The following is a 26,717-nucleotide window of genomic DNA, read 5'->3' as shown; positions in this document are numbered from 1 at the left end:
GTACTGTAGACTGTGCACTCATTTTCTGTTCAATCTGATAACACTGACACTGGCTTTAAGGAATGTGTCCCCTTTTTTAACATAAATGTACAGCCTGAAAGTTATTACCTATGTCAGTGCATTACTCTCAGATAGCATTTTAGCTCTCAAAACATGCACAGTAGAAACAGAATAATTTTCTCCACTGCTCAATTTAATGCAGAAGCCTAAATATGCACTAATTTATGAAGTTATGCATACTTCTCAAACTGGAACTGCAAATAATCTGGTCAAAGCCAAAATAATGGGGGGGGGGCGATACTGAGGCTCAGAAATAGGGACAATTTTTAAATAATCCTCTTACAAATTTAGCAAGTTGATATACTAAAAGATTGTGCACTAGCGTGCATTTGAATTTAAATTATGTTATTATTTAGTGACTTCCGTCCTCGGTAACTTACTAGAAAACTACAACTGTTATAAGGAACGGTTAAATATATGAGGCAAAAATCTGAATATTCTGCGAAAATCTGAACAGTTGAAAGTTATAATGATCTGCAATGTGCGAATATCAAATGCATTGCTACCCTTGAGTTTGCCTTGTTTCGGACTTGAAACTCATGGTTTGCAAGCTTGTTGTCACAGTCGCTGTCGCACATCATGATCAATACACGTTGAAAGGTGCGAGTTTGTTTCTCATTTTATCTTTACTTCTTTTGTGATGGATCTCGCAGTTGCCAACAGCTGCAATAATAAATGATTGTTGCGGACAGCAGGCTAACAACTTGCAAAAAGAGTTGGAGTTAGGAACCGGGGCAAAAATTGTATTTGAAATGTACAATCAACTGACACCGATATCGGCAACAACTCTGCAGTAAAATATTTTTTACAGTAATTACCCCCCCCCCCCCCAATCACTCACAAATATATGTATCTAGCTTAGTAAAAGAAAAATGAAACTATTGTGTGAAGAGACGTCAGTGTAACTTATAAAGCGGTTAAAGTTCATTTGTTCGCCTGTGCTACGAAGTGACCTTTGAAATCAAGGTTTTTGTTAAAGTTGTAAGTCCCTTTGGACTAGAGTAAGCGCTTTCTTGTTGAAAGCTCAGATGGTTATTCCCTCCCTTTGGAACGCTCCCCTCCCCTCCCCCGGGGTGCTTTGTGTTTTCTGCACACACCCCTCTCCAAGAGCCCGGGCTCCAGTCCCTGGAGTAATTTATGCGCAGTGCCTTCACTGGTGTCAAGTGCATAAGGTGTGACACGAGTGTGTCGGGCTAGCCGTGCGTCTGGTCACTGAGAACAGAGTTAGACAGCGTGACAGGGACACGGTACAAAGGCAGGACTACAGAGTGGCGTTAAATAACTTGGGAAAACGGCCACTGAACTCGGAAAGAAACCGACTTTGGAAGGAATTCGCAATTCATTCCCTTCGCCTTTTCTATATTTTTTCTGCGCATAGTTCCAGTAGCACTTGCTATTAAAGCACTCAGCGGAGCAGCTCTGCTATCTACATAACTTCCAAAGGAAATAACCTGCTTTTTGGAAATCTTATCCATTTAACATTTAGCAAAGTGCTTCCGATTGGTAGTTTTACACTTTTTTGACTTTTCTATCTGGAGTAGTATCCCATCTTTCAGATAGTCACCGTTAACTACTGGATTACTTTATTGGACGTGCTGGAATAATCCTTTAGCAGCAGCATACGGAGATGAACCTGCAGAGCTGTACTATCTGCGTGAGCAGGAAAGCAGGGATCTTGCAGTAGGCAGCAGCAGAGATGGAACAATAACATTTCTGAATAACCAAACGCAACGGGTGGACCTGCTAGCCCCTGGGAAGGTTCACAGTGAAAAGGTTTGTTGTTACGTTTAGCATTCATTTAAAACAAAGTGCCACACAGTCCTGTGCATGCCTGCTGATTAGCAGGAGATTTGTACCACTCATAACTTTTTAAAGGAAGAATTTGGGACGGCTTGCTTGTAGAGGGATGTCTGCTGCTGTTAGTAAACCAATGTGTGTTCAAGTCCATATTTTGCCGTTTCTGTTCGTTGGCTCCGTGACTGCATCAACTGAACTGTGTCATGCGATTACACATAACTTGTGTCCTGTCCATACCTCTCGGCTGTCCAGATTTTTGTCCCGTTCCTCATAAAATGCCATAAAATGCGCGTGTGTGTATGTGTTCTGACAAATCACTCAGGATTGAAGTCATTAATTAAGAAGAGACGTGAGTTTCAGACTTCACATTCTTCAGAAAAATGCATGAAAACACAAATCCTGCTACTTTAGCAACTGTCTACATTAATGAGAGCCATATTTAAAATATGTCCATATTTTGTTACCTTTGTCCCCTCATTATTTTTGGTTTTGTTCAGATTTCTTACACTGAGAGGCTGAGAGCTATGGCCTTGTCTTTGGTGTTATTTTAAGTTTTCATAGACTAGATTATGTTGGGATATACAATATTACAAAAAGTGAAAACGGTGTATGTGTTCATGTGTGCACTTTCATTTAGGCACTCTAAAGCCAAGCATCCTTGATAGTGCAACGCGGATTGTCTGCGGGGAAAGTGGCTGTTTTTATATTCTGTATTTTATGAACTCTTCTTAATAGACATGTCGCCCCCCTTTATAACACAATATCTTGTTTGATGCATCATTATAAAAACGCGTTATTATATAAAATCACATTAAAATAGCCATCTTTACAAGAAGACTACATGAGTTTGGACATTGACTCTACGATGTAGGATAACTGTCAGTGGATTACAGTCAGTGATACATTTCAATACTTAGCGTTTTATGGTACTACCGTACTGTGTATGTTGGTGCACCGTTTCACACCTTTCACATTTAACTCTTCGTGTGTATTTTGCTGCTAGTTTGCAGATAGCATTGTGTAGAATCAGATATTGATGTGGTCTAATGCTATGGACTAGTATTTTTGCAATTTATCCATTCTGAGTCAAACCTGAACTTACAACACAATGCCTTTGCTACTGTCACTAGCTTCGGAAAAAAATAAAATTAACTGTAAGACCGAAAGAAGGTGGAAATAGGGATGACATATAATTATTTTTTTTCCAGGAGGGCAAAAGCTCAGCACCAGTATCAAATCCTGCGAAAAGCAAAGCAATTTGATAAATGAATAATCTGATCTCCCTAGCAAACACCTGCTACCCTTACATTTTCAGTGACACAATTAAGATTGTCAGTTGCAGATTACTAGAGTTAATGTTATGAATTACAAGGCAGCCAAAACGTAAGACAACAGTAATGTCACAGCTAACTGAGACACCTGAACTTAGTAAGAGGAAAAAATACACACATATATATATATATATATATGTGTGTGTATATATATATATATATATATATATATATATATATATATATATATATATATATATATATATATATATATATATATATATATATACACACACACACACACACACACCACACACACACACACACACACACACACACACACACACACACACACACATTATTCGTGTGTGTGTCTGTGTGTGCTTGTATATTCATTATACTTCCATGGTGACGTACAACAGAAGTAAAAGAATGCCAGAATTTTGGTAGGAGTGTGTACAGTACAGGTTATAACTACAAACTGGTTCTCCTTCACAGTGCTTCACTGTGGCACTTAATTTTTTCTTTCATAAGCAAATAGTTTGAGCGGCCACAATGGCGCAGTGGTTAGCATAGTCACCTCACAGCAAGAGGTTCTCTGGTTCGATCCTCGGCTGGGGTGCTTTCTGTGCGGAGTCTGCATGTCCTCCCTGTGGTCATGTGGGTTTCCTCCGGGTGCTCTGGTTTCCTCCCACATCCCAAAGACATGCTGTAGGTGTTTTGGATACTCTAAATTGGCCCTAGGTGTGAGTGCGTGCGTGTGTGTGCCTTCTGTGGAAGGTTGGGTGCTGGGCTGGCAACTCGACACTGTAAAACTCTACTGCCAATCATGAGTGGGCAGGTGATCTGCTGTGGTGACCCCTAACTGGGAAAAGCTAGAAGAAGATAAGCAAGTAGTTTGCTTGTTCTGATACAAACATGGGGAAATGTTACACTGATTTAATGTGGCAGGGTAGCTCTGCCTAGAGCTCAGTCCACTAAATGAGAATGGTTGGCAATGTAGACATAAAGAGTTTGTGTGTGTATCTGTGTGTGTTTGTATGCATGCATATGCTATAAAGTATTTGGTTGCAACACAAAGGGGAGAGAGCAAGCTGCCATAATGTGTATGTGCAGACAGGGTGGGGATTCAGTTGTGTCCTTTATTTAAGTGGTAGATTGCAATGTGTAAGTGCTTTGTCCTGAGACTGTGCAGACTATGTATCATATGATCATCTTCCTGCACAAGTCCTACTGATAGAACTTACCTCCCTGTCCTTTTTCCATAGACTGCACTTTCTCAGTGGTGTTACTGGATGAATTAACTGTTCTGCCCACCTTTAGAGAGAATGCATTGGTAAAGGACCAAAGTAAGCTGAGAGCCTCCTTAGTATCATATCACTCACCCAGGGATTTTTTCATGCTTCCTCTTTTGATTTCATAAATCTGAATGTGCTCCCCTCAGAGTGTGCATTCAATGTACAGTGTTGTTGGACATTGACCTTGATATTCCTATCCCAAAAGCAACAGAACACTTTCTTTGATAAGGTAGACAGTGTTAGTGATTAGACATGCAGTATGTTATTTCTCAAGCTAAGCAGCCCAAAATCATCTTGTCAGACTTATTACTACAGATAAAAGCAGCACCTAGTACTTAATGAACTGGTATGAGCTATAAGACACCAGATAGTGCATGTTTGTAACTTAGTGGATATTTGTTAAGTATGCAAGACATTTTGTATGTAAAGTGTGATCACGTTATGTTCAGGCATATACTCTACACCAAACTTCAATCTTTTTTATGTAATACAGTAAACTCTCAGTTAACCGGCACCCACGGGGATTGGTAGATACTGGATAACTGTAGTTTTTGGTTGCTTGAGAGTTATTATTAAAAATAGGCCTGACTAATACTGCACCCAATACTATTTCTTTGGTTTGACTTGTTCTCAGGTTGGGGAGAGAAAGAATTTATTCCTATCTTCCTTTTTAAAACTCTAAAACTCTAAAAACGTAGGAATGTTTCTGTGGGGAGAAAACAGAAAGTGCAACACATGAAAATTGTACTGTATTTCTTTGATTTTTTTTTTGCCAGTTGCTTGAGTTCTGGTTAACTGAGAGTTTACTGTATATCTTTGAAGAAATTCCATGCTTACTTGGAAATGCTGTTTTCTGCATTTAAGACATTCCTGTGGTGTTGAGTTTGTTTTCAATTTAATAAAACTAACAGATGAGCATTCGTATGTGGTGAAGGACATTTATTGAGGTGAGTCATGTAGTCGATCCCTGACTGATGCTGTCCAAAGAATTACCTTTCTGTCATTGGAAAGTAATGTAATCTGTTCTTGATATATTCATTTTAGAACTTTATATTTTTTTAAAGGAACAGTCCCTCAACTGACATGATTGCACTTATAATATGCATGTTTTTGTAGACCCCAAATCCCTGTCAAAAAATATGCTAAATACAAGGTCTTGCCATCTTGGAGACAAAGGGAATTTTTTTTTCTTCTACAGAAAGAGTAAATGTTTTTACATGAAAACCACATCTAATTTACTCAGAGGTATTGCAGCCTTGCTTTAGATATATGTAGTTAGTGGGAAAGTTGGGAGGGCAGCCCTCACATCATAAATGCAGTAGAAGATCAAGTATGAATTACTGTTTGCATTTTGCTTGTAGATATGGGCATGTGGGTTACATCTCAGAGAAGCACCACACTGGAAGCACATTAGGAAATCCTATCCTAGTCCCACCTACCTTATGCATAGTAATGGCTAATTGATATGAGTACGCATTCCTGCAGCGCACTACGTAATACACATATGTTTTCTTGCAGGCTAGAGATTTCTTACTAATATTAAATTTACAGTATTGAGCACCTGTATAACTTTGCGTTGTTGAACATTGACCAGATGCATTAAACCAACTCATGGTAGAAATGTTTGTAGCAGATTTTTCATGTATACTTTAAGGCAGACTGTAAGAGCTCTTGCTCCATCAGCATGCATGCTCTTACCATGACCTGATCATGATTAAATCTGAGATATTATGCAACTATCATAATCATATGTAAGGGAGGCTGCCACCTGCAACCACTAATTCCTAACAAGATTAACTTTTTTTTTCTTTTAAGTAAACAACATTAATTTATTGTACAGGGTACAATGATTCACATCTACCATTTTCAGGCTCAGACTTAGAGCACTGACTGATTAAATGAGTTTCTGACTGTCACACATTAAGCAAAAGGGCATTAAACTCTGGACTTCAGGAATCAGCTTATTGACAACTCCTAGGCTTCTGCACTAACTGCCAGGCATAAAGCTACATAGGTGTTCATAGGTTCATAGGTGTGTGTACAAGGCTAATGGCCCTGAGGCCTTTACAAGCCTAGCCATAGGATTACCCTGGCATAGTGCCACCCGACCTTAGCTCCCAGTGCCTCTGTTGAGTAGAGCCACTGGAGTTATCCCCGTGGTGAATTTTTTGTTTCCCATCCACTCATCAAGAATTCTCTTGAAGAAGGTCAGCGAGGTGCTCTGCTTTACATGTATGTGAAGTCTATTCCATAGCATGGGCAGTCTCTGGGTTATGAATCTGCCCATCCAGTATGTTCTGTTAATTGTGGTAAAGAGGTTGAGGTCTCTGGAGCGTGTGGTGCAGAGGGATTGGGATTTATTTCGATGTAGCATTTCTAACAGAGCTGGGTTAGACATGGCTTTGTAAGTCAAGCAGAGATCGCCTCTAAGTAGGTGATATGAGACAGAAAATAGTTGGAGTTTTTTGAGTCTATCTATATAGGGCAAGTGTTTAAGGCCTAGGATCCTCTTTGTGAGGTAATTTTGCAGCCTCTCCAGTTGTTGCAGGTGTCTAGTGAGGTATATCCCAAATGGGGCATTGTATTCTATGATAGGTCTGATGACTGATGACTAGATGGGCACAATGACCTCTTTTGATCTGGATGCGAACCCTTTTGTGATTAGGTGGGCCACATAGAAGGATTTTCTAACCACTTTGGCAATGTGATTATCAAAAGAGAGATTACTATCTACTTGGGTCCCCAGATCCCTTATTACGTTTTCCGTATTTAGGAGACTACCACCTATGTGGTAGTTTGTGGGTACTTTGTAGTTTCCAAAGGGGGTGACTATGCACTTTTTGGCATTTAGCTTGAGGCCATGATTTTGACACCAAGTATCTGTCTCAGTGAGACCCTTTTGGAGAATGTCTGTGTCAGCCGGAGAGTCAGTTATAGCCTCTAGTTTTCAATCATCTGTGAACCTGGTCAGCCATAGTCCTCCTGTGCTTGCCTGTACCTCTGAGAAGTATATGCCAAACAGGAGGGGTCCTAGGACTGAGCCCTGGGAAACGCCACTTGTAACCGGTTTAGAGTCAGATCTAGCTCCCACAACTCTCACCATGGGGGTTCTGTCCATGAGCCAGTTGGCAGCCCATCTTGTGACGTAGGAGTTTATGTTCAAGTTGGTGAGCTTGTCTATAATACCAGAATGGGGAATGGTGTTGAAGGCCTTTGCAAGGTCTAGGTAGGCTGTGTGTACTACCTTTCCCTCGTCTATAGCCTTGGTAACTGTCTCAAAGAAGTCCACCAGGTTTAGGAGGCATGATCTGCCCTTAACAAAGCCAAACTGCATAACAGACTCATCAGGCTAATGGGGCGATAGTTCCCAGGGTCTGTAGTCGCTCCTCCTTTGTGGAGAAGGATGACTGTAGCAGTGCACCATTTGGTAGGGACAAAGTCTAAGGTGAGGCTGTGATTGAACAGGGCACACAGGTGAGTTGCCAGTTCACTCTGTAGTTCATGTAGAACACAACCAGGGATATAGTTAGGTCCCATAGAAACTGTATTCTTGGCCTTGGACAGTGCTGTTTTAACCTATTCAGCAGTAATACTGGGTGCTTGGCAATGTACTGGTATTGTGATTGGTCCTTTGGGGGGGGGGGTTGGCACTGAATCTGTCGCCCAGTATACTGGCAATATCTGTTGGCTTGGTATAGGAGGTACCATTGTGCAGTAGCTCAAAGCAAATCTGGGTATTTCCGTGGAGATTCTTTTCATAACTATAGAAAACCTTGTGGTTGTCTTTACTATCTGCTGCAATTCGGTTTTCATAGAGGATTTGATGATTTATCTCAACTTTTTGTTGAGGCTGATAAGGGAGTTGTTAACAAGTATATTTGTTATATTATGCAACTGCAGGGTTATAACACTATGTTTTTTTTGTAAGTAATTACCAGGACTGCTAAAATGAGGTCAGTTATTTTAAGTCAGTATTTTATTTACATATACTCAATAACACAATGATCCAGTGGGGGGAGGAAGTTACCCCCCTTTCATGCTATAAAACACTACATAACTATATGTATATACAGAAAAGGTAACTTGCATAACTATATGAAAACCTCAGTCTGTCTGATTCACTTTGCTCTCACCAACCTTGCTACAGGATGGTCTGTACCTTTAAGTGTAAATGCCTTGAATTCTTAACAAATTTTTCAGTAGCATCTGGGTCTTGACATGTTACCACTTGTCTACCATATCAGTATAAGTATATGAAAATGTCTATAACTTTCTGTCAGGTAGACATTAGCCTACTTTTGGGTTTCAAATATTGCCACATGAATTCATGAAATGCTGTCTCTACTGATAGATTATTTGATTTTAAGTTATTTCATTTGAAGTGCTGTCTTATTATATGCAATTATTTATTTATCTCATTATTTGGCTTTATTTAACCATAAGTTATGCTTTAAAGTCTAAACCTAGGTATAATTATTCATAGGATTCAAAAGGACCCTCACTGTGAAAGTCAAGTTACACAACAGTGAGAAAGTAAAATTCAGAGCCAGCTATTAGCACAATGAGAAATATTGTTATTGGCTCATTAGCTTATCTCTGAATTATACTTTTCTAACACCAGCACTCTCAGACCTGATTGTGCTAGTGTTTTCTCAGGAAGCCCATGCACTGATTTGACAAAAGCACACCCTCAACCCCCCCCCACACACACACACACCTCATAGCCATTTCCACAGATGCAACCCACCCATCAAAAAACTCACAAATCCCCACATCATATTCACCCACATGTATGCTCCAACACACATACATTTAAACACGTGATTCCCTGCTTAACTCCTGTAATGCAATGACCTAGGGAGACATACACATGTGCACAAACACACACACACATACACACACACAAGCATATTCATCCACCTTTATTCATACCCTTACAGACATGCACACACACACACACACACACACACACACACACACACACACACACACGCACACATACCAAACCTTTGCTGAATTTTCCTGCAGACTGTTTTCATAGGAATGAACGGGCACATGCATCTGTTTTTTGAAGGCATTCCCTTTTTCCTGCAGCAGCAGCATAAATTGGGAGCTGCTGGCATTTGCAGGGGAGATGGCTAATTAGCATTGGCTGATATCCTGGATTGCCACACTAGCATGCAGCTCAGTCAGTAGGATTGTAATCCATGCTGAGGTGCACGTTAGTGGGAAGTCACAGAGGTAGGAATGTCTAAGAATTAGAAATAATTACTGTGAATGGAAAAACAGCCATGTTAAGGACTAATGATATGCATTTATACATCCCAGTATATGTCTAAGTATGTTAATTTTTTTAACTTGTTCTAACTTTTTTCAGATGTGCCTGTAGATTCTGATGGTGCTTATGGAGATGTATGTCTGCTAGTTTTACAACTGTTAATCACTGCAGTAGTTATTGCAAATGAAATTAGCTCAAAAGGTTCTGTTTTTTTAATTTTTATTGATTGCTTTAAATTTTTTAACCTGGGAATGAACTTGTCTTTGGACACTTCTGAGCCATTTTCTAGGCCAAAAGTCAAATACAGACAGCATAGGAGATTAAAAGTGATTTGGTATGCATTTAGTGACTCTATTAATAAAAAGACAAGCAATGAATCTTTTCAGTTGATGCAGATATTAGTAATATGATCAGTAGACATAGAAGGTTGTCAATCATATCATAAGTTGTATACATATTGGATATATACACATTGCTTATAAAATCTAAACAGACAATCTTTACTGTATAGCAATACAAATGTAAATATTAGATAAAAATGTTGTGGGTGACTGCAACAGAGGGCTGAATTTTCAGGAACATGCAAATAATTTGAAGATTACAGCTTCCTAGGAGATGTGTTCATGTGTTATATTTATGTGTTACTTATGTTATAGTCAAAGCTTAATTCAGTTTGTAGTGTTATAGCCATGCAGTGGGTGTAACCATGGCTTATAAGATCATTGGATCATAGGAGCATACTAGGCTAATGGCCCTGGGGCCCTTACAAGCCTAGCCAAGAGTTTATTCCCAAAAAAGAAACTTCAGTCAGCACCTGTCACCCCCGTCAATGAGGGACACAGGTGGAACCCCTTGGGACAAATTTGTGGTTTCTCATCTGCTCATCAAGGTTGTGGTTGAAGAGGGTCAGCAAGGTACTCTGTTTGACATGTATGGGAAGTCTATTCCAGATATGGGGCAGCCTCTGGGATGTAAACCTGTCTCTCCGGCAGATTTTGTTGATGTTGCATATTAGATTTAGGTCTTTTGACCAGGTAATGCGGGAGGAGTTAGACTTACAGATATGGAGCATCTCTACTAGGGCAGGGTCCGATATTGCCTTGTAGGTGAGACACAGATCACCTCTGACTAGTCTGTACGATACTGAGTAAATTGATAGTGATTTGAGCCTGTCCATATCGGGCAGGTGATAGAGGCCATGGATTCTCTTTGTGAGGTATTTCTGTGGCCTTTCCAGTTAGTGCAGGTGTTTGGAGAGGCACATACCAAAATGAGACATTATACTCAACTGTTGGCCTAAAGAGGGAGGAGTACAGAGAGGTAATAACCTCCTTTTCTGGATGTAATCCCTTTACTTATGAGATGAAGCAAGTAGAAGGCTTTTCTGACCACTGCCACTACATCATGGTCAAATGTGAAATTGTTGTCAACCTGAGTACCCAGGTCCCTCACCGCAGGTTGTGTGCTTAGGGGGTTGCCGTTGATGTGGTAATCAGTAGGGGCCATGTCTTTGCTGAATGGTAGGATAATACATTTTTTGCTTTTAGCTTAAGGCCATGACTTTGGCACCAATCATTTGCTGCTGTGAGTCCCTCTTGCAGTATATTAACATCATTTGAGAAGTCAATGACAGCACCCAACTTACAATCATCCACAAACTTGGTCAGCCACAGGCCTTTTGTCTTTGCCTGGACCTCCGAGAAGTAGATGCCAAACAGTAGAAGTCCCAGGACAGATCCCTGGGGAACACCACTAGTGACAGGTCTGCTGTCGGAGGTGGAGGCACCTATTAAGACCTTGTGGGTCCTATTCGTGAGCCAGTTGGCCACCCATCTGATGAGATAGGGATTTACACCAAGTTGTGTTAGCTTTTCAATGATGCTTGAGTGGGGGATTCTGTCAAAGGCCTTGGCCTAGTCAAGGTAAGTTGTATGTACTGACTTTCCCTCATCAAGGGCCTTGGTGACAGTCTCAAAGAAGTCAACCAGGTTCAACAGGCAAGATCTGCCCTTGACAAATCCGAACTAGGTGGTATCAAGTGCTTGGAGACTGCCTATGTCCTTGTTTATGAGATCCATAATATTATGCCCCATGGCTTTGCAGATCAGGCTTGTCAAGCTAATGGGGTGATAGTATCCAGGGTCAGTAGTGGCACCACCTTTGTGCAAGGGGGTGACAATTGCAATTCTCCACTCTGCTGGATTGAAGCCTGTACTTAGGCTATGGTTGAATAGGATGCTCAATGGTGAAGCTAGTTCTTGCTGGAGATGATGCAGAATACAGCCTTGGATGCTATCAGATCCCATAGAAGCTGTGTTCTGGATAGGGCATTTTGTTTCAGACTACCAGTCAAACTGTACCCACACCTGTATGAAACAGAGATGAGGTGCTTCTTTGAGACATAACTGGCATATGGATGTTTAGTTTTATTGGCTTGCTAATGACTTCCTTTGATTTGGACCTGGCTGGTTCTCTTTATTTACATATACAGCAAAGTCATAAAACTGGAAATGTTTCATATGCTTCATCTCAGATGATGATTGCATCATATGTGGTTCACATGCACTGTACGTCAGAGCCCTGCGGTGCTCCCATACTAAATCTGATATTTTATTATCACTGCACAATAGATGATGTGTATCATTGTCTTTTGTTATACAAGAACTGAATGCCTTTTCTTTTTTATCTAATGCAAATGTATTGCTGTGGGTATGAATTAGAAAACATCGGTTATTCATAGGGTCTATATTACTTGATCGAACGTTTAGATGATCGAACACCTAAACATTGACCCATAAATGTCAAAGTCTGACAATCGTGAATGGCCATTTACGCAAATTTTATCCCTTGGGAAAAAAAATTGCTTGACCGTCATTGGTAATTTGCACTTTTCCCCAATGTACAGCAATCTCGGAGTTGGTATATTTAGTTAGGGGGGATGTGGGGGGGGGGGCTGAGCCCCTGACTTGATTAGTGTTTAAAGGTTTGTTTTGTTTCCTATGGCCAAGCAAATTTTTCCCAGGGAAAAAATTCATGTAAATGGCCGTTTGTGATTTTAAGGTTTCGATATTTACTGGTCGATGTTTAGGTGTTCAATCACCTTAACGTTTGATAACGTAATATAGACCCTTATTTATAAAACCATCTTCCTCAGTTTCTTCTATTTAAAAAGTCAATATTGTATGTTCTTCATTCTGCAAGGTGGAGTAAAACTTTTTCTCTGTTATGTCACGTCCCTGTGGTGTACAAAGGTGGAACCATGTGATAGAGAAAAAGTGGATACAGACAGTGTAACTTGCATTGCATTCTATACTACTAAATATTGCCTAATAGAGAAAGGACTGTAGTAATTTATCAAAATGTAAAGCAAGATGATTCCACTTTTTGTGACTTAAGAAGAATTATATTAATACCATGCCCGAGTTAATGATATGGATTCTTTGGCATAATCACATTGCTAAGAATAATTGTTTACTCAGAATTAATTGCTGTAGTTATTTAGCTGTCTGCATTGTTTGGCTTTATCTATTTTATGGCTGTCATTCCTGAAACAAGGAAACTAAAATATTTTCACCTGCAATAGAATGTGGAATGCAGCTTCCAAAATGAATTTAAAACTGTAGAATCTCTTAATGTGGCAAATGTGGTTTCTGAATGTGCAAATAACTTTCTTGGTCTTGCCGTACTAATATAAAATAGATATATTGCTATTTTTTATGAAAATGTGTATTTTAAAGCACACCTAAATTTAAATGCTGGTTTATTTGTTTATTTAATGTATAGAAAGTTAGACTAATATATAACTGATCATTTTAGATACTTCCTAGAACTACAAAAGTGCAGATAAAGATGCAGTCTTAGATAACATTTAAACTCAAATTGCAAAACCTGAAGATATTTTTATTCATCAGGTAGACTCACCATATATAAGTATGAACACTGTCCTATTACAAGATTTATTCAGTCTTATATTTGCAAGTAGAGGGATTCAAACCTAGGATTACAGGGTGTACCTATTAGCAATTTATAGTTTTAGTTCTAGTACTAAGCCATGAGAGTTGGTCTTAAATGTTGATGGGGTCTACATACATTAGCGGTAGAAATAATTGCACAGTCTTCTTTGAATGAGATGAAATGCAGAGTATGGTATGGCAGAAGATGTGAAAATGCCTTGTTTATATTGCAAGCTTTTGAATTGTTTTCCTCTTCTTGGCTGTACTGACTCTTCTGGAAGACTGTTCATGTATCACACTCCCCGTGAAATGTTGCTTCATTTTTTTCATTCCAAGGTGTCCCTCATGCAATTTCTAACTTTAATCTTATTAGCTTTTCTTACACCTGTCTCTCTCTCACTGTAAGATACCCTTTCTCATGTTTAAATATGGTACTCACATACACTTTATAGATCTTGCTAAGGTAATTTATACTTTCCATTATGTGTCTTCTTTTTTGCAACTCCATACATATTAAGCTCTTCTGACATATGTCTTTATATGACTGCGGGTGCAGAATATGCACCATTGTTGCAGAGATCCTCCGCATTGTTTAATTGTTGTTTATGATCTTACTGGATTGAGCACTCCAGAACTGCACACTACTATTTTTGATGAACTGCACACACTGCTATTTTTGATGAACTGCACACACTACTATTTTTGATGAACTGCACACACTACTATTTTTGATGAACTGCACACACTGCTATTTTTGATGAACTGCACACACTACTATTTTTGATGAACTGCACACACTGCTATTTTTGATGAACTGCACACACTGCTATTTTTGATGAACTGCACACACTATTTTTGATGAACTGCACACACTACTATTTTTGATGAACTGCACACACTATTATTTTTGATGAACTGCACACACTGCTATTTTTGATGCAATCTTCTGTGCTCTTCTCTCACATTGCTTTCTTCCTTTAGCACATCAGTTGTGACTGTCTTCAGGAACCTTTCATATTTTTCTATTGTCACAGTTTTTCTTAGTTGGGCATTGCTTTCCTAGATATATTATTCTGTATTCCTTGCATTTAAAATAAATCACCACATCTTAAATCATTTCAGTATATGGGTAGATTTGTTTTTATTCTTTCTACGTATTTTTGTGTGTCGGCCCTGTTACATAATTTTGTGTCACCAATTATTTTCCAAACATCAATGAGCATCTCTATACCACTGTGCTACCATCCTTGTCACCGTTCCTTCACCTGAGTGAACTTCATATACTGCAGTCCTACCTACACTGTCATCTCTAAGGCATAACTCAAGTATTTTTAATTTGTTCAGTAACACTTTGTAAGGCACTGTGCCACATGCCTTAGTAAAGCATAAATAGTCATTGTCTTCAGCCTTTTTCTCATATAGCATGCTGGTTATCAAATCAAAGATCTCAGCTACATTAACCTGACATGACCTTCTTGGCGTGAATTCATACTGTCTTTGACCTAGTGCCCAGAGACTTTCAAATGTTCAAAATGTTTTTCTTGAGTAACGATTCTCTGATTGTTCGTAATAGTTAGGACAATTTGTAAACATAGATTCCAGCTTTACCTTGGTCCCATTTTTTGTGAAGGTGAACCACATCCACACTCTTCTAGTCTTCAGAAGCCTTTATCATTTCAAATTGTTTGTTTGCTAATAAAAAAAAAAAAAGCTTAATCAGTAGTGCTACTACACAAAACTCCAAAAATAATAATAACTCCTGTGGTACTGACAAGAATGACACCAGCATTCACAAACCAACTTTTATTAAACAAAAAAGTCAAAAGCTTTCTTTCCTTAAATTAATAAAACTTCATCAGATGAAGGGTTCACTGTAACATCATTGCTGAAATGGTCAATCAGCTTCATTTTTTGTATAATTATTTGACTGTCCTCATCCATTATTTTTAGCCTTGTTAGCAATCCCTTTGTACTTTGTTCCCCTGTATATACATAAAAAGATAATCTTTTTGAATGAAGGCTAGACAGTAGTTGATTTCTGAGATTATAAATAAGGGTTCACTGTAACAGACTACATAGAGCAGGCAAAGCATTTAATTGGCATGAAAAGGAGGCATACGCAGGGAAAAGAAGGATGAAGTGATAGTTTATCCAGGTCATTTGGAGGCTGTTAAGGTTAGAGAATGAGGCTATGAGTATAGGTGGAAGACTCCTGAATTAATATTAATGGAACTGTCCACTGTGAAACCAGCTTTGATTTATTGTCACAAAGGGCTGGGGATGATGTAGGCCACAAGGCCACATTTTCTTGAGAGCAGACTTTACTCTTATTTCAGTCAATGAAATGTATAAAAATTATAAGATTGCATCCATTCAAAGTCCAAGGCATTTAGAGTAGGATATTGTCTTAAGTCTCCTCTTGTTCAGTAGAATTTGCAGTCTAGTTAGAAAAGCATTCCTTACAGAACCAACTGATATTGCCAACATCCTGGCAGATAGGTTCAGTGCTAACTATACTCCCCCTCTCACCCCCTAAAGGGCCTTATCTATACAGGAAGAATGCAGAGTCCCTGTAATCACAGCTACGCAGGTAAAAGCTGCACGCTCTAAAGCCAAAAACACAGCATCCATGGGACTGGACAACATCCCAGGCTGTGTTTTGCACGAACTTCAGAACGAACTGGCTCCCCACCTGAGCACCATGTTCAGTCATAGTCTCACATCAGGCTTTGTGCCCACTGAGTGGTACACAGCAACAGTTATCCCACTCCACAAAGGGGGAGCCACCACTGATCCTGGGAACTATCACCCTATTGGCCTGACAAGCCTTGTTTGTAAGGCCATGGAACGTATCATCATGGAACTCATAAACAAGACATTGGTAACCTCCAAACTCTGGACCCCACCCAATTTGGGTTTGTGAAAGGCAGTCCATGCCTCCTGAACCTGATCGACTTCTTTGAGGCAGTCACCAAAGCTGTAGACGAGGGTAAGGTGGTTCACACAGCCTATCCTGACCTCGCCAAGGCTTTTTACACCATCCCCCATTCTGGAATTATAGCTAAACTCACTAAACTAGCTGTAAATCCCTATGTCACAAGATGGCTTGCCAATTGGCTCACTGACAGAATCCACACTGTAAAATTTGCAGACTCTAAATCTGACTTCAAACCAGTGACAAGTGGAGTACCACAGGGTCTAGTCCTGGGACCTCTCCTGTTTGGTATCTATTTATCTGAAGTACAGGCTAGTACAGAAGGCCTTTGGCTAAAGAAGTTCACAGATGACTGCAAACTAGGAGCCATAGTTGAGTTCCCAAATAATGTGGACATCCTACAGAAGGGCCTCACTGAGACAAATGCCTGGTGTCAGAGCCATGGCCTCAAGCTCAATGCCAAAAAGTGCATTGTCATCCCCTTTGGTAAAAACTCTGTACCCATGAAGTACCACACAGGTGGCAGTCTACTTAATGCTGAATGTGTGATAAGAGACCTGGAGACCCAGGTGGACAGTAGACTCTGCTTTGATAATCACATCACCACAGTTGTCAGGAAATCCTTCCACATGGCACACCTCATTACAAAAGGGTTCTCATCTAGGAAAAAAAGGTCATTGTCCCCCTCTACTCAACACGCATTAGACCCATTATAGAGTACAATGCCCCTTTTGGAATGTACCTCACAAGACATCTGCAGCAGCTGGAAAGGCCACAGAAGTACCTCACAAATAAGATTACTGGCCTCAAACAGATGCCCTACACTGACTGTCTCTAAAAACTCCAGCTTTACTCCATAGCATATTGCGTACTCTGAGGTGATCTCTGCCTAACATAGAAAGCTATGTCAAACCCAGAGCTGTTGGACATGCTACACCTAAAGAAATCCCAATCCATCCAAGCTACATGCTCTAGGGGCCTAAACCTTGTCATCACAATAAACAGGACATGTTGGAGGGATAGATTCTTGTCTCAGAGACTTCCCATGCTCTGGAACAAGCTACCCATCTATGTCAAGCAAAGTTCCTCATTAGCACTCTTCAGTAAAAATCTTGATAAGTGGATGGGAAATAGGAAATACACCCCGAGGATCACTTCTGTGGCTCTGCTCAACAGGGGCACAGGAAAATAACTTTATTGGGGGGTGTAAGCCAGGGAACCTTGTTGGCAAGGCTTACTTAGGCCCTTGGGCCGATAGCCTAGTGCCTACCTATGAACCTATGAACCTATTAAAGGAAAGAACAGTACATTAATGTTAAAAATGTTGATATGTAGCTACTTGCATTTTAGCTGTTTGTCTATGGCTTGTCTGTCACATGTCAAGCAGAGCACCTCCTTGTCCCTCTTCAAAAGGAACCTTGACGATTGTATGGGAGATAGGAAATTCACCCCGGGGATCATGTCAGTTACCCTGCTAGACAGGGGTCCAGGGAAGTAAATATTGTGGGAAGAAATATCCAGGGAATTGTTATAGCTAGGCTTGTATAGGCCCTAGGGCCGATAGTGTAGTGCCAACCTATGAACCTATGAACCTATGAAGCTGTGAGATAATGGGAGAGGATGAGTGAACAGACCTGAGTAGAGCCAGATCTTCACTTTATTAGGAAGTTATTTATTTCAGGGTTTTCAAGGGTTAAGGGAATTGGTAAAACACATGAATAGAAGAGAACTAAACACAGGACTGTGTGGGCCTTAACAGGAGAGGAGGTTTATTACTGGAGTGAGCTGCAGAAACAGAGTTTCTATCAGATAATTTGTAAAGGTAACTATCTAACCAATTAAGATTACTAGTTTGAAGATTATGATTTGAAAGGTCACACAGAAGGAAAGGGGAAAGACAAGAAATGACTTTAGAGGAGATAACAAAACTCATATGGTTAGCTTGCAAAGATCAATGATATGATGTCAGTTATTTTGGCTGGAAAAGTGGAGTTGTGGATCTTCTCTGTCCAGCTGAGAACCTATCTGCTCATCATATGTGACATTTTTCTTTAAGTACTAAGCTGAGTGGCTACAAGAGATTTCACTAACATAATTGGAGATTGGGGTGTCTGGTTAGGAAAGGAAATTGGGTTATAGTTATGAATTTCTCAGACATCACTTTCTTTGCAAAGAGGGTTAACAGTAGTTTGTTTCCAATGTTTTGATGATAGAACAGTGGCTTGAACCCTGACCTGTTGGAATAATGTTTTTGTGACTTCAGAGACCTGCATTTCCATAAACACATTGATGTTGTTGTTGTATCTTTTGGCTTTTCCCAGTTAGGAGTCACCACAGCAGAACTCCGGTCTGCTAATGGTTGGCAGTAGATTTTTACGTACCGAGTTTCCAGCTCTGATGCACAACCTTCAACAAAGGTACGCCCATTCATGCATGTCTCCACACAGAAGATGCTTTAGATGAGAATCGAACAGGACAACGTCTTACTGTGAGGTGACAACGCTACTGCAGCACCACCACCGCTCCATAAGCACATTGATCTTTCCCCAAAAGCATAATAACTTTTCCCAGTTCACATCCCACTGGCTGCACAAATAATTATTCAACTGAGTCCCACAGGACTGATGCTTGCATTATGGAAAACATGTAAAAATATTTGAGAATTAAGTAAATGCTTTACTTAGGATCTGGATGTACTTTTTTATTTGGCTTCATTTTATGCTATCAGTGCATCTATAGCATAACATCGACAGCTGTCAAATGCTAAAACATTGACATCTAATCGTCGAAAGCTAACAATAGTGAATGGCCACATCATGGAATTCTTTCCTCGGGAAAGAATACAGGTGGCCATCTGTAAACAAAATAAAGAAACATACCCAAACATAGTGGAGGGCTTTACCCCCCACCCCACCCCCAATGTGGGGGGGCTGCACCCCTCACACCCCCCCTAACTAAATATACCAACTACAAGATCACTCTACATCGGAGAAAGGGCAAATCCCCAATAATGGCCATGCAAATTCTTTCCCGAGGAAAGAATTCAATGATGTGGCCGTTTGCTATTGTAAGCTTTCAACGCTTAGGTGTCGATGATTAAGCATTCGACAACCTAAGCTGTCAACAATTCAATAGGAACCCTATCAGCTACAGTACTATGCGTTAACAACTGAGAAACAACAGAGTGTCTCTTCTGGGACTTGAGTCAGACACTTCTGTAAATTTTCCTCAGAGTCAATCTTTACACAACCCAGGGGCTAAACAGGTAAAGTGCTGCACAAGTAATTAGCTATTACACACACTATCCATTTAAAAATGCTAGCACAAGTCACTATTCTGTTACAGGTTGTGGATTACTTCCCTTATACTGTGGTTGTTTTTATTTGCTTGACGTGTTTTAATTTTTCTTTTACAAATCCTCAATTTTTGTAGGGTTAGAAGTTTGCCGATGTGTATGGTGTACATAGCTTGACAAATGAAAAACGATCCATTATATATCTTCAGGTGAGCTACTGTTCCTGCAGCATATCTCTTTGATGTCATTGTCTGCCCAGCTTGCCTATTAATTTTAAGATTGTTTGGCATTTACTTGTTTTTTTACATCCACAGATATTTCTCAAAGTATGGCTAGTTGTAGCCTTTCTTAATAAGAAAGGGTGTGATTTACTCACACAAAAAGGAACCTTTAGACATTAATGTCTTTAACTTGTGATGTTTGCCTGCATTTTGTACCTTTTTGTAGGAGGCTGTCAGCAGCTGCTCTTGTATGGAGGGCAGGTGTAGGGTGATGTGGGGTGGGTCTAAATTTTAGTGACTGTGAGAGCACTCCAAACAGAAAGATGTTCATTTTCTGGAGCAGGTGTGTGTGTGTGTGTGTGTGTGTGGGGGGGGGGGGGGGGGTTGAGAATGAATGTCTTCAAATACTGTGCAGAATAATGAGTACATAAAATATAACTGTGGGATATTTACTAAAACAATTTCAGTGTGTTCTTAGCAGTAAGATCATGAAGTGATCATCAAGTAATCATGAAGGGATTCACATCTAGATCAGGGGAGGTCATCGTGCCTCTTTACTCACCCCTCATCAGGCCCATAATTGAGTACAATGCCCCTTTTGGGATGTACCTTACCAGACAGCTGCAGCAACTGGAAAGACCCCAAAAGTACCTCACCATATGCTGCCCGGTTAAAGAAACTCCAGCTCTACTCAGTGTCATACCGCCTGTTCAGAGGCGATCTGTGCCTGACGTATAAAGCCATGTCCAACCCGGAATTAATTGACATGCTGCACCTCAGAAAATCCAAATCCCATCGAGCTATGCGATCGAGAGACTTGAACCTCAGCACTGAAATAAATAGGACATGCTGGAGGGACAGATTCATAACCCAGGGGCTCCCTTCACTCTGGAATAAAATCCCATTCCAGGTTAGGCAGAGTCCCTCATTGACTCTCTTCAAAAGGAATCTTGATGAGTGGATGGGAGATCATAGGTTTACCCCGGGTATCACTTCTGTGTCACTGTTAGATAGTGGCACAGTATACTAACCTCGAAAAAGGGCATAGCAAAATAAATTTAAAATGGGTGGCAAAAGCCAAACACATTCTGGCTAGGCTTATAAATGCCCTAGGGCAGATAGCCTAGTATGAACCTATGAACCTATAAGATATATGTATACACTGAAGAGCTCTACAAGAGCGATTTCATACTCTCTACACACTGTCATTTTTGTATGCATATGTATGAGCTCACAGTCGTGATTATACTGCAGCTTTGTTTTGGCTATTATTCCTAATTCTGCTTTAGAAATTTTAACTCCAGTTTCAGCTTATCCACTTAGATGTCAAAAGAATAAATACATATTACAGCACGTTGTACTTTGTGCTTATAATGATGTAACCTGAATTATGGTTTTAGAATACAAGGACCCAATTTGAACAAAACTGATGATTTGTTTTTGTAATTGATTCTTTTAACTACTTGATGCTATCCTGGACTACGTATATGAAGCTGTAATTACAGGAACAAAATGCATCCAACTGGGCATAAAGGGCTGGCGTTTTGTTTGTTAATTTACTTTAAACTGCAAGTGTTCATAGCTTTGGCATCAGTGAATTCTTAAACCACTAACTTTAACCATGTGTGCCTTATTTAAGAACTCACTACAAAGCCATGAAAGGCATATTTCTCACATGCATGTCTAGATGCATTTCCTAAACAGATGCACCACAGTGCTTGCACCTCTGACTTTTCAGTTACGCCAGCAAATATCAGTGTTTTCTGAAGACATAAATCTAGAACCAAATGTAGATTACAATGGGACCTTTTAAGACAGAAACTCGCTATGGCAACACAGATTTGTCATTTAACTTAATGATGCTCCTTACTTTAAAAGTAGTTTTTATTTATTCTTTGTTGATTGGGTTAGCCCCGCTAGTCTTGCAGCCTTTTTTCAGTGGAGACCTAAGGTGGTTGTTATACTACTATGGAAACCTAGCCAAAGCATAAAGGAACTTCCACTACTCTTTTCGATAGGAGCTGTGGGATCTTTTACATCCACCTAAGTTACCACCAACTCGGGCAGACAACATCTCGTTTAAACATCCCAACCAAAGGATGACACAGTCAAAAGTATAAAATCCCCTTATGGTGCACTGCAGTAATCCATCTTGCTGGTGTGGGAATAGAACCCATAGCATTCTCCACCAAAAGGGAGGGTGCTACCTGTTGCACCAGAGAAGGGAAAAGCACTGTGCAAACTGCTCCTTAACGCTATCATGCATTTTTTATACTTTTCCACTGTCAAAGAATGTAAATAGATTTGCCTCTTAGCTAAATATATGTGGCTTTAAGTGCAATGAGATTTAATTTAGAAGCATATCTAGTCACATTCCACAAAGGTATGAAAGTTTAAAATATGATCATGTTAAATAGTGCTTCACACAACACTGTTCTTTTCTGAATATCTCCAAATTCTAGTATTTTTTAAGTTAACTGAACTTATAAGCATCAAAACTTAACACAGAAGAAAATGTTGTGTAGTTTAAGAAAAAAGTGTATTTACAAAGATGATCAGCTACATCATAATACTGTTTGACTGCAATGCAGTCCTAATAGGTTCATAGGTTCATACTAGGCTATCTGCCCTTAGGCATTTATAAGCCTAGCCAGAATGTGTTTGGCTTTTGCCACCCATTTTAAATTAATTTTGCTATGCCCTTTTTCGAGGTTAGTATACTGTGCCTCTGTCTAACAGTGACACAGAAGTGTTACCCAGGTTAAACCTACAATCTCCCATCCACTCATCAACATTCCTCTTGAAGACAGTCAATGAGGGACTCTGCCTAACCTGGACTGGGATTTTATTCCAGAGTGAAGGGAGCCTCTGGGTTATGAATCTGTCCCTCCAGCATGTCCTATTTATTTCAGTGCTGAGGTTCAAGTCTCTCAAGCGCGTAGCTCGATGGGATTTGGATTTTCTGAGGTGCAGCACGTCCATTAATTCTGGGTTGGACGTGGCTTTATACGTTAGGCACAGATCGCCCCTGAACAGGCGGTATGCCACTGAGTAGAACTGGAGTTTCTTTAACCGGGCAGCATATGGCATCTGTTTGAGCCCTTTGATCCTCTTGGTGAGGTACTTTTGGGGTCTTTCCAGTTGCTGCCGGTGTCTGGTAAGGTACATCCCAAAAGGGGCATTGTACTCAATTATCGGCCTGATGAGGGATGAGTAAAGAGGCACGATGACCGCCCCTGATCTAGATGTGAATCCCTTCATGATTAGGTGGGCTATATAAAATGTTTTTCTAACCACTTTGGCCACGTGGTTGACAAATGAGACACTGCTATCAACTTGGGTCCCCAAGTCCTTAATTACTTCTTCTGTACTTAATGGATTACCACCTATGTGGTAATTTGTGGGCACTTTGTTTTTGCCAAAGGGGATGACTATACACTTTTTGGCGTTTAGATTGAGGCCATGGCTCTGCCACCAGTTGTCTGTTTCTATGAGGCCCTTTTAGAAGATGCTTGTGTCGGCTGGAGAGTTGATTATGGCGCCCAGTTTGCAGTCATCTGCAAACTTAGTCAGCCACAGTCCTTCCGTGTTGGCCTGTACCTCAGAGAAATATATACTGAACAAGAGAGGTCCCAGGACTGAGCCTTGTGGGACGCCACTTGTAACTGGTTTGGAGTCTGACATGGCTCCAGCAATTCTAACCATGTGGGTTCTGTCCTTGAGCCAGTTTGATCTGCAACTTGCAAGTTTTTAAGTGTTATTGTCTAAAGCCTTTGCTTGCTTTTACCGGTATGTTTATTTTTTCACTTTCATTCCCAGTTTCTTGCACTTCTTGTAATAGCTTCACTCAAGTGTGGATTACTGTACTGGCAAGATTGAAGAAATCTTTGAATATTAGCGAATATTGTCCTTTTCTGTAATAAATGTGGTTAACTTGACGTGAGCCACAATTAAGTGCTGATTCTTTGAAACAGTCTTGTCTCATGTTAAACTGTTGCCTTATTACATGTAACAAAATTCTGTTTTCTTCTTCCAACTTCAGTTCAATTAACATGCATACTGTTTATATTGTACACCATGCAGAGGACTTTTGTGAGTGTCTGCCTCATATGCTTTAGACAATGTGAAAGCAAACATCAGGGTGTTGTTTCATGTCCCACTGAGAAAACAGTGTCTGGGCATTTAACATACACACTGCTTTAGTGATCACAGCCGAACTCTGCTGTTGACCTTTAATATAGTTTTGTGGTTCTAAGTTCAGCAAAGGTCACAAAGGTGACATGTTCAGTGTGTTTCTCAGACAAATGGCAAATTATTACAGAGAGGTAATGGATTAGGTACCATAATTAGGACTGAGTAAACCTTTTGGAGCTCTACTGGATAAGAACTGTCAGAAGAACCTTGTAACGTTCTTGTTTTTACCTCAGGTATAAGCCTGGACAAGCCAAAAATGTAACTTTAACCAGGATGTCATACTAAAAGTAAACACAGAGTCATGCTTAGCTGATGTAATTTTTTTCAACAGTTAAGATTTTGTATTTGTGTTCATGCCATTTTAAGCCCAGCCAGTTTATAGTAGATTATTAGGCTGTTGGCCCTAGGGCCTTTATAAGCCTAGTCATGTTACATACACCCTTGTTCCCTTATTGACCAAGTTGTATGGTATATATTTTCAGCACAAGTCTATGATCAGCACCAACTGCCCTTATCCAAAATGGATATAGGTGACAGCCCTGGGGTAAATTCATGGTCTCCCATCCTGTTGTCTAAGTTACTTTTAAATAGGCAATTGAGGATCTCTGTTTTACATGAATTGAGAGTTTGCTCCAGAGAAATAGCAATCTCTGGGAGACACATCTGTTTCTCCAGCATGTCCTGTTGTGCAGTTAATGTCACAGGCTAGGTTAAGTTCCTGAGAACGAGTTTTCCTTGAGGGTGCGAGTCCAACTCTGTACTTTGTGTCTGTGAGGTAAATACCTTAACCATTATGCTTACCTCTCTGACCAATATATATATTTATATATATATATATATATATATATATATATATATATATATTACTAAAGCTTTCACTGAAAGGTTGCAATGTCAGAAGGCTTAATTGCCAAAGCCTGCTTTCAATTTCCCTGGATGAAAGTCAAGCACTATACCTCTTGTCTGTGAGGTAAACACATTAACCATTATGCCAAACCCCTCTGTTTGATAACAGTTGCAATAATAAAGTATGTTAATCCATTTAGTGAGAGTAGGTTACTACCAGCTCCTACAGAAGTCATTTGTGGCTTTTCATTCCCTCAGTTGTAAGTCACTGGTTAACCAATACAAAAAATATATACATTAGTTTATTGCTTCTTTTTTTTTCTGTTGTAAAGCTGGCTTTATCCCGTCTTATGTATTCATACTAATTCTGAAGATAACAATTCTTCAGTTTAAAAATCTTGCTGATATTTAACCAGACAGTAGGGAACATTTGTTTGTTACTATGAAAAATAAATCTTTGGATTTACTGGCGGAGACGTTTTTTTGGATTTACTTCTTCTTCTGTGGTAACCTAGTAGGCAACATCTGTGCCCACATTGTCTCGGGACCCAGTGGGTAGCTGACTAGATTTAATGAAGGCTTTCCTTGCAGCCAGTCAGTCATTGCTTCCTGAATGCAGACTGCATCAGATGTAGGGATCATGTAATTATTTAAGACACCATGGGTTTAGCTTTTTTATTTTACCCACTCTGTCTAGTATTGTTATAATAGCTTACAGTTTCTGTGCCAGATTCCATGGTGTAAACACCTGTGAACCAGAGCAATTTAACTTCAGCAACAGCCAACAATATCCAAATGTGATTCTGATGGTTATCAGGCATATATTTCAGGAAATTCATATTATGCAGTTAATGTTACGTGTCTTACTGTTTCACTGAATATGTAGTTACATTGCTGTAGTTACTTTTTCTGATCTGCTTAGTAGCTAAAAGATTTTATAAGGGTTTGGCAAAATGGTTAAGGTTTTTACCTCACAGAGAGAGTGTACAGGCTTCACTAGTGTAGGGAGTTTGGACCTGGCAGAATGGCTAAAGTGTTAACCTTGCCGATATAAGGTATGTGTTTTGATTCTCACCTTTAGTCGTTGTCTAGTTATTGGCTACACGTCTCCATACCGATTGCCTAGTTTTTATCTATTATTAACAGAACATATTAACATGAGAAAAGTATAATTAAGTATAGTTGCATAAATATATAGGTGCTTAGTGTGTTATAAAAATGCTGTCAATTTAACTGCCACTAGTTGTTGATTACACATTCAGTAGCATTTTGTTCAATCAAATTGTTAATGCTTTGAAACTTGCTGATATTAGATCCAGCAGCAGTGATACTAGTAAAAATAAGGCTTGTACTCATGTCCTTCATGACCCATAAAAAGTAACCATGAAATTAACTTCCAGCAGTAGAAGTTGTTGATTGTAAAGTCAGCATTTCTTTTCTTTGAGGACATTAACCCACACTAAAGTAGCTAGCAAATTAACTATCATCAGTAGTTAGTGATTACAATTTTTTTTGTTATTCGGTCTTTATTGCATCATATTGAAACCCTTTGACATTGCATGCAGTGGA

At 39.7% G+C, this 26,717-nt stretch overlaps 1 protein-coding gene across 1 annotated transcript in view; it reads left to right on the top strand.

The window, feature by feature from the left end:
• Positions 1 to 1,101: 1,101 nt before the first annotated feature.
• Positions 1,102 to 26,717, top strand: part of SEMA3B (semaphorin 3B) — an 898,347-nt gene continuing 872,731 nt past the window's right edge. The window contains exon 1 of the mRNA XM_044078181.1: positions 1,102 to 1,833. The gene's annotated coding sequence lies outside the window, so the exon portion shown is untranslated. The remainder of the gene's footprint in view (positions 1,834 to 26,717) is intronic.

The sequence above is a fragment of the Protopterus annectens genome, chromosome 7.part0 (genome assembly GCF_019279795.1).
Source record: "Protopterus annectens isolate FY-2018-M chromosome 7.part0, PAN1.0, whole genome shotgun sequence".
Taxonomy (NCBI): Eukaryota; Metazoa; Chordata; order Ceratodontiformes; family Protopteridae; genus Protopterus; species Protopterus annectens.
This window is presented reverse-complemented; position numbering and strand designations above follow the sequence as displayed.